Source organism: Piliocolobus tephrosceles, chromosome 6, assembly GCF_002776525.5.
Source record: "Piliocolobus tephrosceles isolate RC106 chromosome 6, ASM277652v3, whole genome shotgun sequence".
In the NCBI taxonomy this organism is placed as follows: domain Eukaryota; kingdom Metazoa; phylum Chordata; class Mammalia; order Primates; family Cercopithecidae; genus Piliocolobus; species Piliocolobus tephrosceles.
The window spans coordinates 33,102,565-33,118,796 of record NC_045439.1 but is presented as its reverse complement, the minus strand read 5'-3'; the positions used below and the strand labels follow the sequence as shown (position 1 = coordinate 33,118,796).

The following is a 16,232-nucleotide window of genomic DNA, read 5'->3' as shown; positions in this document are numbered from 1 at the left end:
TTTCTTAATTGTTTTATGAGCATTCTCACTTTTATAATAAAAATCTATTAACAATTAAAAATGAAGTTATTTGCAATGGCTATATCTTTCTGGTCATTAAATATTCACACACACATTCATTCATATATATATACATGTCTATAAAGGTTTGGATTAAGAGTTCTGTATAGTTGGAAGTTTTGCACCCCCTCTAGAGAAGACACTGATATTTAAACATTAAGACCAAGTCTGCTACTGCACTCTCCTTCCGTGTTAACCTGGCCTTGATAAAGTGGAAAAAGAAAGAATGGTAAAGGCCCAGCTGAGAAGTCTTTGAACTCTAGCCCTGGAGCATCAAGGGCTACATGTGTCTGTTTACAAAACTAAGCATTAACAGCTGCCCTAGAATCCAAGCGGAAAATAGCCTAAGACAGCCTGCAATGCATGTGCTATAAAACCCAGTTTCACAAAAACAGCAGGAACATAATCCCTCTAGCTTTGCCACATAAAAATGTAGGTTTAACAGTTCACCAAATTGTTAATGAGAAAAAAATCAAAAATAGCTTAAATATCCCACAACAGAAGATTAAATAATTTAAAGCTATAAAATGAAATATGCACCTATTAAATGGTGATATTTTAAAATGTCTAACAACATGGGGAAATGGTCATAAATTATTGTGAAAGGAAAACATGTAAGAAAACTGTGTATACAATCCCATCAATAAACTACATATTTGTATATGAGAGAGAGACAGAGAGAGAAAGAGAGAGAGAGAGAATGAGTGTGTGTGTGTGTGTGTGTGTGTGTGTGTGTGTGTGTGTGTATGTGTAACGACCAGAAAGATATAGCCAAGGTTAATAGCAATTATCTTTGGATTAGAGTATTACAGATGATCTTTTTATATTTGCCCATTTGCCCATTTGTATTTTCAAAAATATCTACAACAAATATATATAATTTGGGTTTTTTTTTTTTTTTTTTTTTAGTCACTAAGCAGGGGAAACCCAAATGGTAACAAGTAAATGAAAAGATGCCCAACCTCACACTCAATCACAGAAATAGAAATTAAAACAATATACTTCTTAATTCCCATGAGATTGACAAGGCTAAACAGATGGATAAGACCAAATATTGGTGAGTATTTAAAGAAATAGGAATCCTAATTCACTACTGGTGGAAGCATAAACTGGGTAGCCATTCTAAAAAACAACTTGGCAATATTTAGTGAAATTAAGTATGTGTATGGGCCACAAGTCAGCAATTCCTTTTCTTGGTATATACTAGAGTAACATTTGCACACATCAATAGGATATATGCATAAGGATGTACACAGCAGCACTATTTGTGTTAGTTTTCAACACACCTAGGTATCAATTATTAGAGAAATATACAAGTAAAATGTGGAAATACATATACAATGGGACATTATACAACAGTCGGTTTTTGTCAACTAGATTTACAAATATAGTATGTGCTTGCGTAATTCCTTTTGATCAAAAAAGAATAAATAAGATTCAGAGCATAATAGCATTATACAGCTTAAAAACACATACACATAAAACAATAGGAAAATATTTCAAAAATAAGCACATACTTACATTAAGCATATTAAATACAGTTGGCCCTCCATATCCATGGGTTCAACCAACTGTGGATTTAAAATATGCCAGAGCCAGCATGGTGGCTCATGCCTATAATCCCAGCACTTTGGGAGGCTGAGGCGGGTGGATCACCTGAAGTCTGGAGTTAGAAACCAGCCTGACCAACATGGAGAAACCCTGTCTCTACTAAAAATACAAAATTAGCCGGGTGTGGTGGCGCATGCCTGTAATCCCTCCTACTTGGGGGGCCGAGGCAGGAGAATCACTTGAACCCAGGACACAGAGGCTGTGGTGAGCCGAGATTGCACCACTGCACTCCAGCCTGGGCAACAAGAGCGAAACTACATCTAAAAAAAAAAAAAAAGAAAAGAAAATATGCCAGAAAAAAAAAGGCTTAGCCATATGCAGTGGCTCACATCTGTAATTCCAACAACTCCGGAGGCTAAACCAGGAGGACTGCTTGAGGCCAGGAGTTTGAGCTTGCAGTGAACTATGACTACACCACTGCACTCCAGCATGGGCAACACAGCAAGAGCCTGTCTCTAAAAAATAAATAAACAGGTCAGGATCGGTGGCTCACACCTGTAATCCCAACACTTTGGGAGGACAAGGCCAGTGGATCACTTGAGGCCAGAAGTTTGAGACCAGCCTAGCCAACATGGAGAAACCTCATCTCTACAAAAAATGCAAAAATTAGCTGGATGTGGTGGCGTCTGTAATCCCAGTTACTCGGGAGGCTGAGGCAGGAGAATCGTTTGAACCCAGCAGATGGAGGTTGCAGTGAGCTGAGATCATGGGCAACGGAGTGAGACTCTCCGTTATTTTGTCTCAAAAAACAAAAATAAAAACAAAAGTGAAAATATATAAATGAATAAGCAAGCAAGTGAGCTATCAAGTCATGAAGAGAAGACATGAAAGAACTTTAAATGCACATTACTAAGCGAAATAAGCCAATCTGAAAAGGCTACATATACTATATGATTCCAACTATATGACATTCTGGAAAAGGCAAAACTATGGAGACAGGAAAAGGATCAGTGGTTACCAAAGGTTAGGTGAGAGAAAGGGATGGACAGTCAGAGCACACAGAATCTTTAGGGTAGTAAAACTATTTTGCATGACACTACAATGGTGGATGCACGTCATTACATTTGCCAAAATCCACTGAAAGTACAACACCAAGAATAAATTCTAATATAATCTAAGGACTTTGGGTGAAAATAATGTATCAATGTGGGTTTATCGATTATAACAAATTATGAAACATATAATTGGTCTTCTTCCCCTTTCTTGACATATACCTCATAAAACTATTGGCACCTCTGGAGTGATGAGATCTTTTACATGCTAATGAGATCTCTAGATAGCTTCAAGGATAAAGGCTGGTCACCTGAAAGACCAAGGCATAAGAGGGTTGGGATTTCCAGCCCCAGCCCCCAACCTCCAGAGAGGGAAGAGGAGCTGAAGGATAAGCTGATTACAAATGGCCAACGACTTAATCAATCATGCCTATGTAAAGAAGCTTCCATAAAAACCTGAAAGGACAGCGTTTGGAGAGCTTCTGGACAGATGAACACATGAAGGTTCCTGGAGGGTGGCACACCTGAAGAAGGCATGGAAGATCCATGCCACTTTATACCTTGCCCTATCTATCTCTTCCATCTGTCTCCTTTGTAATATCCTTTATAATAACCCTATAAATGCAAACGAAGTGTTTCCCTGAGTTCTGTGAGCCACTCTAGCAAATTAACTGAACCAAAAGAGGGAGCTGTGGTAACCCCGATTTATGGCTAATCAGCCAGAAGCACAGGACACAACCTGGGGCTGGCAATTGAAGTAGAGGACTGAGCCCTCAACCTGTGGGATCTGATTCTATCTCCAAGTAAATAATGTCAGAATTGAGTTAAAATGTAGGATACCCAGCTGGTGGCTGCCAAAGAATTGAGTGGTTGCTGGTAGATAGAAATCCCCATACATTTTGGTAACCAGAGATGCTGTGTTATATTGAGTTTGTATTCATTTGATTTTTCTTATATCTCCTGTGTACTATTCTGGTAAGGAATGTTGACAGTAAGAAAGGCTGTGGGTTTGTGGGGGCAACAGGTATATGGAAACTCTCTGTATTTTTTTGCTCAATTTTGCTATAAACCTGAAACTGTTCTAAAAAAATTAAGTCTTATAAAAACTAACAAGAAAAAAAAAAAAAAAAACGGGATGGTACTCAAGAACAGTAACAACTAACTGGCTATAAACAAACAAAACAAAGAAGTACAGATCTGGAAGGTTCATGTCAAAGGCACCAGAGCACATCCATATGTACAATGGAAACCACTAACAAAATATGTAAGACTAGATTTTTTTTTTGAGACAGAGTCTTGCTCTGTCGCCCAGGCTGGAGTGCAGTAGCGCGATCTTGGCTCACTGCAAGCTCTGGCTCCCGGGTTCACGCCATTCTCCTGTCTCAGCCTCCCGAGCAGCAGGGACCACAGGTGCCTGCCACCACGCCCAGCTAATTTTTTGTATTTTTAGTAGAGACGTGGTTTCACCATGCTAGCCAGGATGGTCTCGATCTCCTGACCTTGTGATCCGCCCACCTCGGCCTCCCAAAGTGCTGGGATTACAGGCGTGAGCCACTGTGTTGGGCCTAAATTTGTTTTTGAGACAGGGTCTCACTCTGTCACCCAGGCTGGAGAGCAGTGGGGTGCAATCAGAGCTCACTGCAGCCTCAAACTGCTGGGCTCAAGTAATCTTCCTGCCTCAGCCTTCATGAGTAGCTAAGACCATGTGCACACACCACCATGTCCAGCTAAATTTTTAGGATTTTTTGTAATGACAAGGTCTCCCTATGTTTGCCCAGGCTGGAATCAAACTCCTGAGCTCAAGTGATTCCTCTGCCTCAGCCTTCCAACGTGCTAGGATTACAGGTGTGAGCCACTGTACCAGCCGAAAACTTTTTAATCATGGTGGAAATAGACCTCATAATTCAAATCCAGTTTCTGCAGCTATTTTTCTTCAACAGATGAAGAAAAATACTACTAATCAACAATATCTCCTTGATCACAAATAAATTTCTAGAATAAATTAAATGATTGAGTCCCTATCTGCTATATGGATCCTAAAACACAAAAATAATAACTAAAAATAGCAGGAGCAGATGCCTTTTACTGAGAGCCCATAAATTATTTCACTGTACGTATGATATCTAATCTTTCTAACAATCCTCAGAGATTACACACTACATTACTATCTCAGAGAGATTAACTGATTTGCCTAAGAACACACAACAACTATGTAGTGTAACTAGGAATCAAATATAATCTTCTACTATAAAGTCTGTGCTCTTTCATTCTACCCCAATGTCCATATACCAAACAATTATAATAATATCTTCCATTGTAGCACCTCCAATGTATTAGGCACTGTATTAGGTACTTTACATAAATTATCTCCTTCATACTTCAAGACTGCCCTAAAAGTCAGATATTATTAATTCCATTTTACAGATGAGGAAATAGAGGCTTATAAATTCAGTAACTTGCCCAGTGTCTCAAGATTCAAGCCAAGTTTCACTTTGCATTATCAAAAGCTCACTTTCACATCTAAATTTAAAACTATCTTTACTATTTTTAGTCCTTTTGTTCTCCACACTATCCAGTTAAATATTACTATGTAATAACAAAGCACCTATGTGCTGAACATCACACTGAAGTCAAATGAACACAATTTTGATATAAAATAAATATAATCATATAACTGTGACAGATGTTAACTGGTTACTCAAAAAGTCATTCCCAAATCCCTACTCCCTCCTTGCCTCTCATTACAGAGGCCAAAAGACGAAAACAGCTAGAGGTGACCACATGACCCAGTTTTGGCCCTTGGAACATTAGAAGTGACTTGCTGGAATCACTAATAAGAAAGCTTTTCCTTGGCATAGTCTTTTTCCTTCTTCCTTGCATGTAGGTGGACGGCTGGAGCTGCAGTAGCTGTCTTAAGACCATGAAAGGCCAAGCAAATCACAAATTCATAGGCCCCAGCAATGTTGAACCATTAAAGCAACATGAGCAACTGCCGACTTCAGATTTATGTAAGCTTTATAGTCAGGTTTTCAATTACTTACAGCTTGATTCACCTCTTATATATCACCATATCAGAAACTCTACCACAATTTTAACTGTAAGTAACTTCCTGGCCAATAATTAAAAACGAAGTCACGTACTAGTCCTAAATTAGTCTGACAAAGTTACCATCTCCTGATGAGGACTATTCTGAGTGGGAGCTGTGAGAAGATTGAGCTGAGGAAAGAATGAGAGACAAGAATACAGAATCAGGGAGCTCCCTGGGCTCTGAATTACGCACATGGTAAGAGCTCAGACTCTCAAAATAATCACCAAGAGTATATCATTAGAAGGGACACATCCTTGAATAATAATATAAGCCTTCAAGAGATTGGTGGGGCATGGCAGCTCACGCCTGTAACCCCAGCACTTTGGGAGGCCGAGGCAGGCGAATCACTTGAGGCCAGGAGTTTGAGAACAACCTGGCCAACATGGTGAAACCCTGTCTCTATTAAAAATACAGAAAAAAAGAGGCCAGGTGTGGTGGATCACGCCTGTAATCCCAGGACTTTGGGAGGCCAAGGTAGGCAGATCATGAGGTCAGGAGTTTGAAATCAGCCTGGCCAATACGGTGAAACCCCGTCTCTACTAAAAATACAAAACTTAGCCAGGTATGGTGGCACGGCCGTGTAGTCCCAGCTACTCAGGAGATGGAGGCAGAAGAATCACTTGAACCCCAGAGGCGGAAGTTGCAGTGAGTCAAGATCGCCTGGGCGACAGAGCAAGACTCCGTCCCAAAAAAAAAAAAGATTAGCCAGGCATTGTGGCGTACGTCTGTCATCCCACCTACTTGGGAAGCTGAGACACAAGAATCGCTTGAGCCTAGGAAGCAGAGGTTGCAATGAGCTGAGATTGTGCCACTGAACTCCAGTCTGGGCGACAAAGCAAGGCTATGTCTCAAAAAACAAAAAAAGGTTTAAAAAAAAAAAAAAGAGATAACATGCTTCAAAACAAAAGTTAAGACTCTTGTCCAAAAAACTTCACAGTTAATTTTCTTAGGTATGATCAGGTCTTGGGGTTATAGGAAAAAAATAGTTTGCATTTAATAATAAATGTTTACTGAAGTATAATATCCTTTTTCTTAGAAGATGCATGCTCAAGTATTTAGAGGTAAATTATCATGATGTCTGCAACTTACTTTCAAGTGGTTTATATAAAAGAGGATACATACATATTAGATACACATATAAAGTATAGGAAAATATGAAAAAATATTGAAATATCAGTGGGGGATATACAGATGTTCAACATACGTCTTACAACATTCTGCACATTTGAAATATTCCATAATAAAAAGTTGGTGTTAATGTTAATTTCCTGGTTTTGGTATTGTACTACAGCTATGTAGCCATGTAACTGGGTAAAGGACACAGAGGACTTCATTTTCCTATTTGTATACCTTTCTGTGAATCTAAAATTATTTCTTTTCTTTTTTTTTTTTTTTTTCCTGGAGACAGAGTCTTGCTCTGTCACCCAGGCTGGAGTGCAATGGTGTGATCTTAGCTCACTGCAACCTCCGCCTCCTGGGTTCAAGCAATTCTTCTGCCTCAGCCTCCCGAGTAGCTGGGATTACAGGCATGCACCACCGCGCCCAGCTGATTTTTATATTTTTAGTAGAGACAGGGTTTCACCATGTTGGCCAGGCTGGTCTCGAACTCCTGACCTAGTGACGTGCCCGCCTCCCGCCTCCCAAAGTGCTGGGAGTACAGACGTGAGAAAATTATTTCAAAGCAAAAAGTTAAAAATGTTGGGAAGATTTCTTGCTTGGTAAGATGAAGTAAATACATCTCCCTTTATCTTCCAGTTAACTATAACACTGGGACAGAATGCATGAACAGCTATTTGAAGATGCTGTAAATATCACAGGTGGATCCAGGGAAATCACCAGAATTCCAACTACCCCCAAACCAGCTATGAGTTTATCTTTTTTTTTCCCTCTAGCATCCTCCAACCTGAACTCAACACAACCTAAAACCCAGAACTAAGCACAATGGTGCAGGCGGAGAGAGAAACAGAACCCTCTAGCTCTGGCTCAAGGCCAGTAAAGGGAACTCCTACAGCTCAGAGAAGATGAGGGAAATCCTTTGGGTATTTTTTTCTCTTTTTTTTTTGACAGGGTCTCACTCTGTTGCCCAGGCTAGAATGCAGTAGCACAATCACAGCTCCCACAACCTCAAACTCCTGGGCTCAAGTTATCCTCCCGCCTCGTCCCCCCAGACTGCTAGCATTACAGGTGTGAGCCACTGTGCTCAGCAGCTTGGGAAAACTCCATACTCTCATGTGTCAGTCCCCAGGTCATCCATGGTGGGGGCAGCAGCAACAGCAGAAGACTCTGGGAGTGGAAAGCCACCTCCAGGAACAGAACTTTTGAAGGAAGGGAACCTTTCTCTCCATCCAGTGGAGCCTTGCCTCCAAGTGGGCAGGACAACTCCATTGTTTTGGGGTTTTTTTCCTTCTCTTTCTGTCCATAGGAAAGTGACCCCATAATGTTGTTTATGAACTGCTGGGCTCATCTTCAACCTGTGTAGTTATGCATCTGATACCAACTGGCATAATAAAAACTTTGATAACTGAGATAATGAGTAGACCTACACCCAGATCCCAGACTGACCACTGGGTGGAACACTTGTGGGACAGTTCTGAATAACACTGCCAAAGCTCAGAAAACTGAATTTATATGGAACCACAACCCACAGAAGACTAAAATAAAAATACCAATATTCTCCACAGAACATAAAGAAAACTGGCCAGGCACAGTGGCTCATGCCTGTAATCCCAGAACTTTGGGAGGCCGAGGCAGGCAGATCACATGAGGTCAGGAGTTCCAGACCAGCCTAGCCTACATAGCAAAATCCCATCTCTACTAAAAATACAAAATTAACCAGGCATGGTGATGCACACCTGTAATCCCAGCTACTCGAGGTGGGGGTCACACCTGTAATCCCAGCACTTTGGGAGGCTGAGGCAGGCAGATCACTGAAGGTCAGGAGTTCAAGTCCAGCCTGGTCAACACGGTGAAACCCCATCTCTACTAAAAATACAAAAATTAACCAAGTGTGGTGGCACATGTCTGTAATCTCAGCTATTTGGGAAGCTGAGACATGAGAATCACTTGAACCTGGGAGGTGGAAGGTGCACTGAGCCAAGATCATACCACTGCCCTCCAGCCTAGGAGACAGAGCAAGACTCTGTCTCAAAAAAATGCATAAGTAAATAAAATAAATAAATAATAATAATAATGGGTATAGAGCTTCAGTTTTGCAAGATCAAAGGAGTTTTGAATATTGGCTGCAGAGCAATGTGAATGCACTTAACATTTAAAGATGGTTAAAATGGTAAATTTTTATGATATGCTAATTACTTCCCTACTCCAAATGTTAAACACTTTTGTTAAACACTTCATTCACAGAAGGTACTATACCTTTTAATAATTAGGACTAGAGGGTACAGGAGGGTTAGGAGTAATAAAAAAGTCATGTAACTTCTGTATTAACAAAAACCTGTAAAAACATGAACTGAATGCTGTTTTTCAAATAAGAATCATTGTAATTTTAGAACCAGGAATCTCATCTTAAAAAATGGTAAGTAGGAGAACACTAATCTCTAAGCAATATAACTTATTTCTTCCAGAATTACTAAAAGTCCTTTTTGCATTTTAAAATAATTTGTACAGGCCCTGCACAGTGGTGCACACCTATAGTCCCAGATACGCAAAGATACAAGTACGCTATGATTGCGCCTATGAATAGCTACAGCACTCCAGCCTTGGCAATACATAGTAAGACCTGTCGCTAAAAAAATAAATACATAAAAATAAAATTAACTTTACATAGTCATGTATCTTTACCCAAGAACTTTATCATTTACTTCCTTCCAAGGATTACATAAAGTACCAAAATAAACACTACCATATTTGTAATTTCTTTAGAGTGTTTAGGAACTTTGGTTGTTATTTGTTTCAGAGAACAGTATTTCACTATTTGAGAGATTTTCATCCCCTTAGACACAGGCCTACAGAAGATAATGTATTCAACAGATCTGTATCAGATATCAGCAATTAACCTACTCTGACTTCTTAAAAGCAAAAGTGAGCTAAAAACAAATGTTTAAAACAAAAAGTCAAGTTAAATGCTTAAAGGCTTTCTGTACGCTTGCACATATATGCATATATTTGTTATTTAAGATACAGTATTTTACATTACCTATAATCATTATTCCTAATCTGTCTATTGTAAAATACCTTATCTTGGTTTTATTTATTTATTTTTGGGTTTTTTTAGAGACAGAGTCTCTCTCTGTCACCCAGGCTGGAGTGCAGTGGCACAGATCTCAGTTCACTGTAACCTCCACCTCCTGGGCTCAAGGGATTCTCCCACTTTAGCCTCCAGAGTACCTGGGGTTACAGGCGTGCACCACCACACCCAGCTAACTTTTTGTATTTTTAGTAGAGACGGGGTTTCCCTATTTTGGCCAGGCTGGCCTCCAACTCCCTGCCTCAAGTAATCTACCCACCTGGGCCTCCCAAGGTGCTGGGATGACAGGAGTGAGCCACTATGCCAGGCCTCATCTTGTTTTTAAATGCAAAAAAAAACAAAAAAACAAAAAAAAACTCACTCCTGTCATCCCAGCCCTTTGGGAGGCCAAGGTGAGCAGATGGCTTGAGCCCATGAGTTCAAGACAAGCCTGGGCAATACAGCAAAACCCCATCTCTAGCCAGGCATGGAAGCGTGCATCTGTAGTCCCCGTTACTCTGGAGACTGAGATAAGAGGATCACTTGAGCCCAGGAGGCAGAGGCTACAGTGCTAACTGCACTCCTCCCTGGGCAAAAGAGGAAGACCCTATCTCAAACAAAACAAAAACAAAAACAGCTTTCTCAATTACTGTACCTTTTGAACTAAAATATATTGTTTCACAAAAATCAGTCAATTCTGATCATTAACAGTTGAGAATTAACAAACTTCTGATATTGCCTCTATTGACACACTAGGTGGTTCAGTTTTTTTCCATTATAGAATTTTACCTGCAAATACTAGGGAAATAGTGCTGAGCCAACTCTGTTAAATTAAACTCATTATGATGTAAATCACTTTGGAATGAGAAAGTATCTAGATAGCAAGAAAATCTTCTGGGTCTTCTGCTTCCTAAAGCCTACTGTCCATTCCTATAGTGAACAGACCACAATCACATGTAATGTTTACAGAATTCTCTAAAAATATTTTCCATCACATCCAGAATTTGAGTATTAGTTATATTCAAACCTGCCACAGGCAGTTTATATAACTGGTAGCAGTCAATAAGGCAACCAAATACTCTATAACTTTGCAGTTTTCTCATCCCACTGAAAAAACTTGGCCAGGCGTGAGGGCTCACGCCTGTAATCCCAGCACTTTGGGAGGCCGAGGTGTGTGGATCACGAGGTCAGGAGATCAAGACCATCCTGACCAACATGGTGAAACCCCATCTCTACTAAAAATACAAAAAATTAGCTGGGCAAGGTGGCACATGCCTGTAGTCCCAGCGACTTGGGAGGCTGAGGTAGGTGAATGATGTGAACCTGGGAGGCGGAGCTTGCAGTGAGCCGAGACCGTGCCACTGCACTCCAGCCTGGGCAACAGCACAAGACTCCACCTCAAAAAAAAGAAGAAAAACTTAAGATATTTACCAGACAGTGAGCTGAGACCCAGTCACTGCACTCCAGCCTGGGCGACAGAGCAAGACTCTATCTCAAAAAAAAAAAAAAAAAAAAAAAGAAAAGATATTTACCAGAAATTTAGCACAATCCTGAAAAAATTGTACACAATCCTGTACAATCCTGAAAAAGACTTCCCTTAAAGAAAGAGAGACAGACAAAACAAATGTGGAGGTATATAATGATTATATTGGCATTCGGTCCTCAAATATATATTGGAAATCAATTTTCCAAATAATTCTCAAATTATTCAAACAAACAAGAAAAAAAAAAAGACCCAAGTAGGCTTTGAACTAACATGTTCTTAAAACAACAACAACACAACCCCAAACTACAAATCTTATTTTCCATCTTGTTTATAAACTTTTGTCTCTACTTCTGATTGTAGCAGTATACTGTTTTGTTGACACAAAAGAAAATTCCAGGCCAGATGCAGTGGCTCATGCCTGTAATCACAGCACTCTGGGAGGCCGGGGAGGGTGGATCACCTGAGGTCAGGAGTTCAAGACCAGCCTGACCAGCATGGTGAAACCCCGTCTCTACTAAAAATACAAAATTAGCCAGGCGTGGTGGCACATGCCTACAATCCCAGCTACTTGGGAGGCTGAAGCAGGAGAATCACTTCAACCCAGGAGGCAGAGGTTGCAGTGAGCTGAGATTATGCCATTGCATTCCAGCCTGGGCAATAAGAGCAAAACGAAAGAAGAGGGAGGGAGGCAGGGAGGAAGAGAAAGGAAGGAAAGGAAAGGAAGGAGGAAAGGAAGGAAGGAAGGAAGGAAGGAAGGAAGGGAAAGAAAGAGGAAAGAAAGAAGAAAGAAAGAAAAGGAAGAAAAAGAAGAAAAGGAAGAAAAGAAAGGAAAGAAAATTCCAAATCTATTTCACTTTTTTTCTGTTTAGATATCTTATTTTCAATATCAGTCTACTACACAAGAACACATCAAATTCTTATTGAACTCATACACTATAATATCCTGCAAATATTCCTCTTTTTAATATATTTCATGTTATCTATATTATCTTAAAAGTAATACAAATCATGGCAAATATTTTCCAAAGATGCCTACAACATTAGATTCCATCCCATATGCTCTTCTTACAATGTGATGTTGATCTTTCAAGTGGTGGGGTCTATGTCCACAGCTTCCTTGAAACCTGGGAGGACCTTTAAAACTACATCAACTGGTAGGACAGAGCAAAGTAACACTATGTGACTTCCAAAATCAAGTCAAATATGCCATGCACCTTTGCCTTCCTCTCTTGGGATGCTCTCTCTCTTGGAATCCAGGTACTATGCTGTGAAGAAGCCAAGCAGCCACAAGGAGAGGTCACATGAAGGTGTTCTTGCCAACAGCCCAGGCTGAGGTCCCAGCCAACAGCCAGCATTAACCACCAGATATGTGAGTGAGCAAGCCTGCCTTCAAATGATTCCGGTTCCTAGCCACTGAGCCACTCCAACCCTTCTAGCCATCTCACCTCATGCTGTATGTTAACAGAGACAAGTATCCCTACCAATCAAGCCTTGCTCAAATTGCAAATACATGAACAAAATAAATGACCGTTGTTTTAAGCCACTAAGTTTGAGGTACTTTGTTACACAGCAATAGATAACTGCAACACAAGCTCATAAATACAATCCGGAAAACAGACAAAAAGAAAAACAATTTTAATTATTCTAAGTTTTACCATTATAAAACATTTTGACACACATCTTACAATTAAGAAAATGTTTTGCCCTACCCACCTAAGATTCTAAGTGGTTTTATCAGGACAAAGGGTTATATTTGTAAAGGCAATAAAATGTTTGCATCTAACTACAAACAGGAAGAAAGACTGTTAGCCTTCAATCCACTTTGCTTATCCTTAAATATCTCTTTCACTTACCTGTCCTAAGTGAGGTGTCTGAGGATTGCTGGCCCACCAATATTCCAACCTATGGATATAGACCAAGACCTTGAGTTGTAACAGCAGCTGCACTGGCACTTTTCCCCAGAAGAAGTTGCTTAAGCCTCAAATCTGAAATTTTCAAGGAAAGAAAATCTTAAATATACATACCTCCTTTCAATCACTTAAAATTTCACTTCTATAGTTGAGTAAGGACTGATGGAGTTGGTTAGGATGCATGGAAGTGAATGCACAGGTTTCACTAAAAATAGAGTTGGCCTGTGCAATTCTTGTAACAGGGCAAAAATAATAACAATTTTAAAAACTGAGGTGGATAATATGCGTTCAAGTTCCAGCCTTACATTCTTAAGAGCTATATGATCTCAGTTAAGTAACAAATTCTCTATGCATAAGTCTGATCATGTGATGAAGACTGAGGGAACCAGATCAAAATTTTGAGCTAGGAGTCAGAAGACCTGGGTTACAAACTCAGTGATCATTCTCCCTTGCTGTAAGAACTTTGATACGTCTCTATGGGCTCGATTTTATCATGTCTAAAAGGGGAGGGTTGAATTAAATAGTGGTTGTTCAAATCTAACTCTTGAACAGATGCTAGCCATGACTAAAAACTATAAAGTTACCAATTATGCTTACTATGAGACTGTCCTTCCTACATTTTTGGTGTTAAAATGGCTTCTTTTATGAGATTATGTGAAACTAGCAGTAGATGGTAGCAGTTGTTAAAGTTCTCTATAGTCAAAATAAAGAGCTGTAATTCTGTGTGAGCAATCTATAAATTCTTTTTAGACATTCTAGTGTCTGTAAGATTTACGTGAACTCTAAAATTCCTTATACTTCTGACATCCTACATACTCACTATTCAACTAATATTTATTAGGTATCCAATATGTAACAGGTAGTCTACTTGTTGCTGGGCTACCCAAAACCTAAGATTAGTTCCTCCTCTGAAAAGCTCCCAATTTTAATAGGGAAATAGATACATATATCTCAAATATAATAGAAATGGGTTAAGTCTTCTAATATAGGTCATGAATCTTATAATTCATGGGAGGAAGAATGATAGAATGGATTTTGTTTTGTATTTTGGAGACTGGGTCTCGCTCTGTCTGCTGGCCTGAAGTGCACTGGCGTGATCTCGGCTCACTGCAGCCTCAACCTGCCAGGCTCAAGAGATCCTCTCACCTCTCCCTCCTGAGTAGCTGGGACTACAGGCATGTGCCACCATGACCGGCTAATTTTTGGGGGGAGGTAGAGGATGGGGGTGGGGGTAGGTACAGATGAGGTCTCACTATGTTGCCCAGGCTGAATGAATGAATTTTACAACTTAATAAGCTTTTAAAGTGAGTTTTGTAGTTGTAGGATGAGTTAATTATAACCTCTTTAAACCTCAGTTTATTTGCAAAACAATAATGATTACAGATACCACAGAGTTGTGGTACACAGATAAGATGCTATAAGAGGCCATTACAAAAGGTGAAAATGTTCAGCTCACACGCCTTCCAGGAGACAAAAAAAAAAAAAATCATTTAATAATGACACGGTGCAAAAAGAGTTATTTACAAAACTGTAAATATGTATTTGTTTAAAACACTGTAAAACTCAGTGGTGCTTTTCTTCACTAGCTTCTAAGCAGCTGAAGGTTATAACCAAGTTTGCACCACTTTATATTCCTAGCATCTAGTACAATGCCTAATAAATAGCAGGTATCAGTAAACAGTTTATTAGAAAAACTGATTGAATAAATTGGTAAATGGCTAATCTATTTTTACAGAAATTAAAGTTACAGTAGCAAAAAGTAAAAATTCTTAGAACTTTTATCCAAAACCAATTTTACTTATTTATTTATTTATTTTGAGATGGAATTTCACTCTTGTTGCCCAGGCTGGAGTGCAATGGCACGATCTTGGCTCACCGCAACCTCCGCCTCCCAAGTTCAAGCGATTCTCCTGCCTCAGCCTCCCGAGTAGCTGGGATTACAGGCATGTGCCACCATGCCCAGCTAATTTTTTTGTATTTTTAGTAGAGACGGGGTTTCTCCATGTTGGTCAGGCTCGTCTTGAACTCCCTACCTTAGATGATCTGCCCACCTCGGCCTCCCAAAGTACTGGGATTACAGGCATGAGCCACTGCACCCGGCCCCAAAACTAATTTTAAATGTGTATTTTGTGCCCACATCTATCATATTGCAATCTGAACATACATGCATATTTTAAAAGCAAAATAAATTCACCAGACAAGGCAATAGTGCTATTTCTGAATAAGAAGACAAGAAGCAGTTAACTTTTTTTTTTTTTTAGAGACAGGATCTTGATATGTTGCCCAGGCTATAGTGCAATGGTGCCTCACTGCACAATCACGCCTCACTGCAGTCTCAAACTCAAACTCAAATGAGGCACAATCATGCCTCACTGCAGTCTCAAACTCCTGGGCTCAATGATCCTCCCACCTCAGCCTCCCAAGAAGCTAGGACTACAGGTGCATGCCACCATGCCCAGCTAATTTTTAAAAAATGTTTCTGTAAAGACAGTCTCACACATGCTGGTCTCAAACTCCTGGGCTTAAGCAATCCTCCCCGCTTGGCCTCTCAAACTGCTGTTTATAGGCATGCACCACCACGCCCAGCTGGGCAGCTAACATTTAATGGGGACTGATTATTTGCCAAAAGCTCTTCTAAGCACCTCCTATGGATTATCCCATTTAATCCTGAACAACTCTCATGAAATTGACTTTTTTTTTTTTTTCTTTTTTCTTTTTTTTTTTTTTTTTGAGACGGAGTCTTGCTCTGTCGCCCGAGCTGGAGTGCAGTGGCCAGATCTCAGCTCACTGCAAGCTCCGCCTCCCGGGTTTACGCCATTCTCCTGCCTCAGCCTCCGGAGTAGCTGGGACTACAGGCGCCCGCCACCTTGCCCGGCTAGTTTTTTGTATTTTTAGTAGAGAC

General features: G+C 40.0%; 1 protein-coding gene across 10 annotated transcripts in view; it reads right to left on the bottom strand.

Annotated features, from left to right (window-relative positions):
• NUMB (NUMB endocytic adaptor protein) overlaps positions 1 to 16,232 on the bottom strand; it is a 198,596-nt gene that overhangs the window by 134,735 nt on the left and 47,629 nt on the right. For 8 of the 10 annotated variants that reach the window (XR_002724690.1, XM_023183267.1, XM_023183328.1 and 5 more), the window contains exon 2: positions 13,274 to 13,405. The exons of the other annotated variants lie outside the window; for them this stretch is intronic. The gene's annotated coding sequence lies outside the window, so the exon portion shown is untranslated. The remainder of the gene's footprint in view (positions 1 to 13,273; positions 13,406 to 16,232) is intronic. 10 annotated transcript variants of the gene reach the window in all.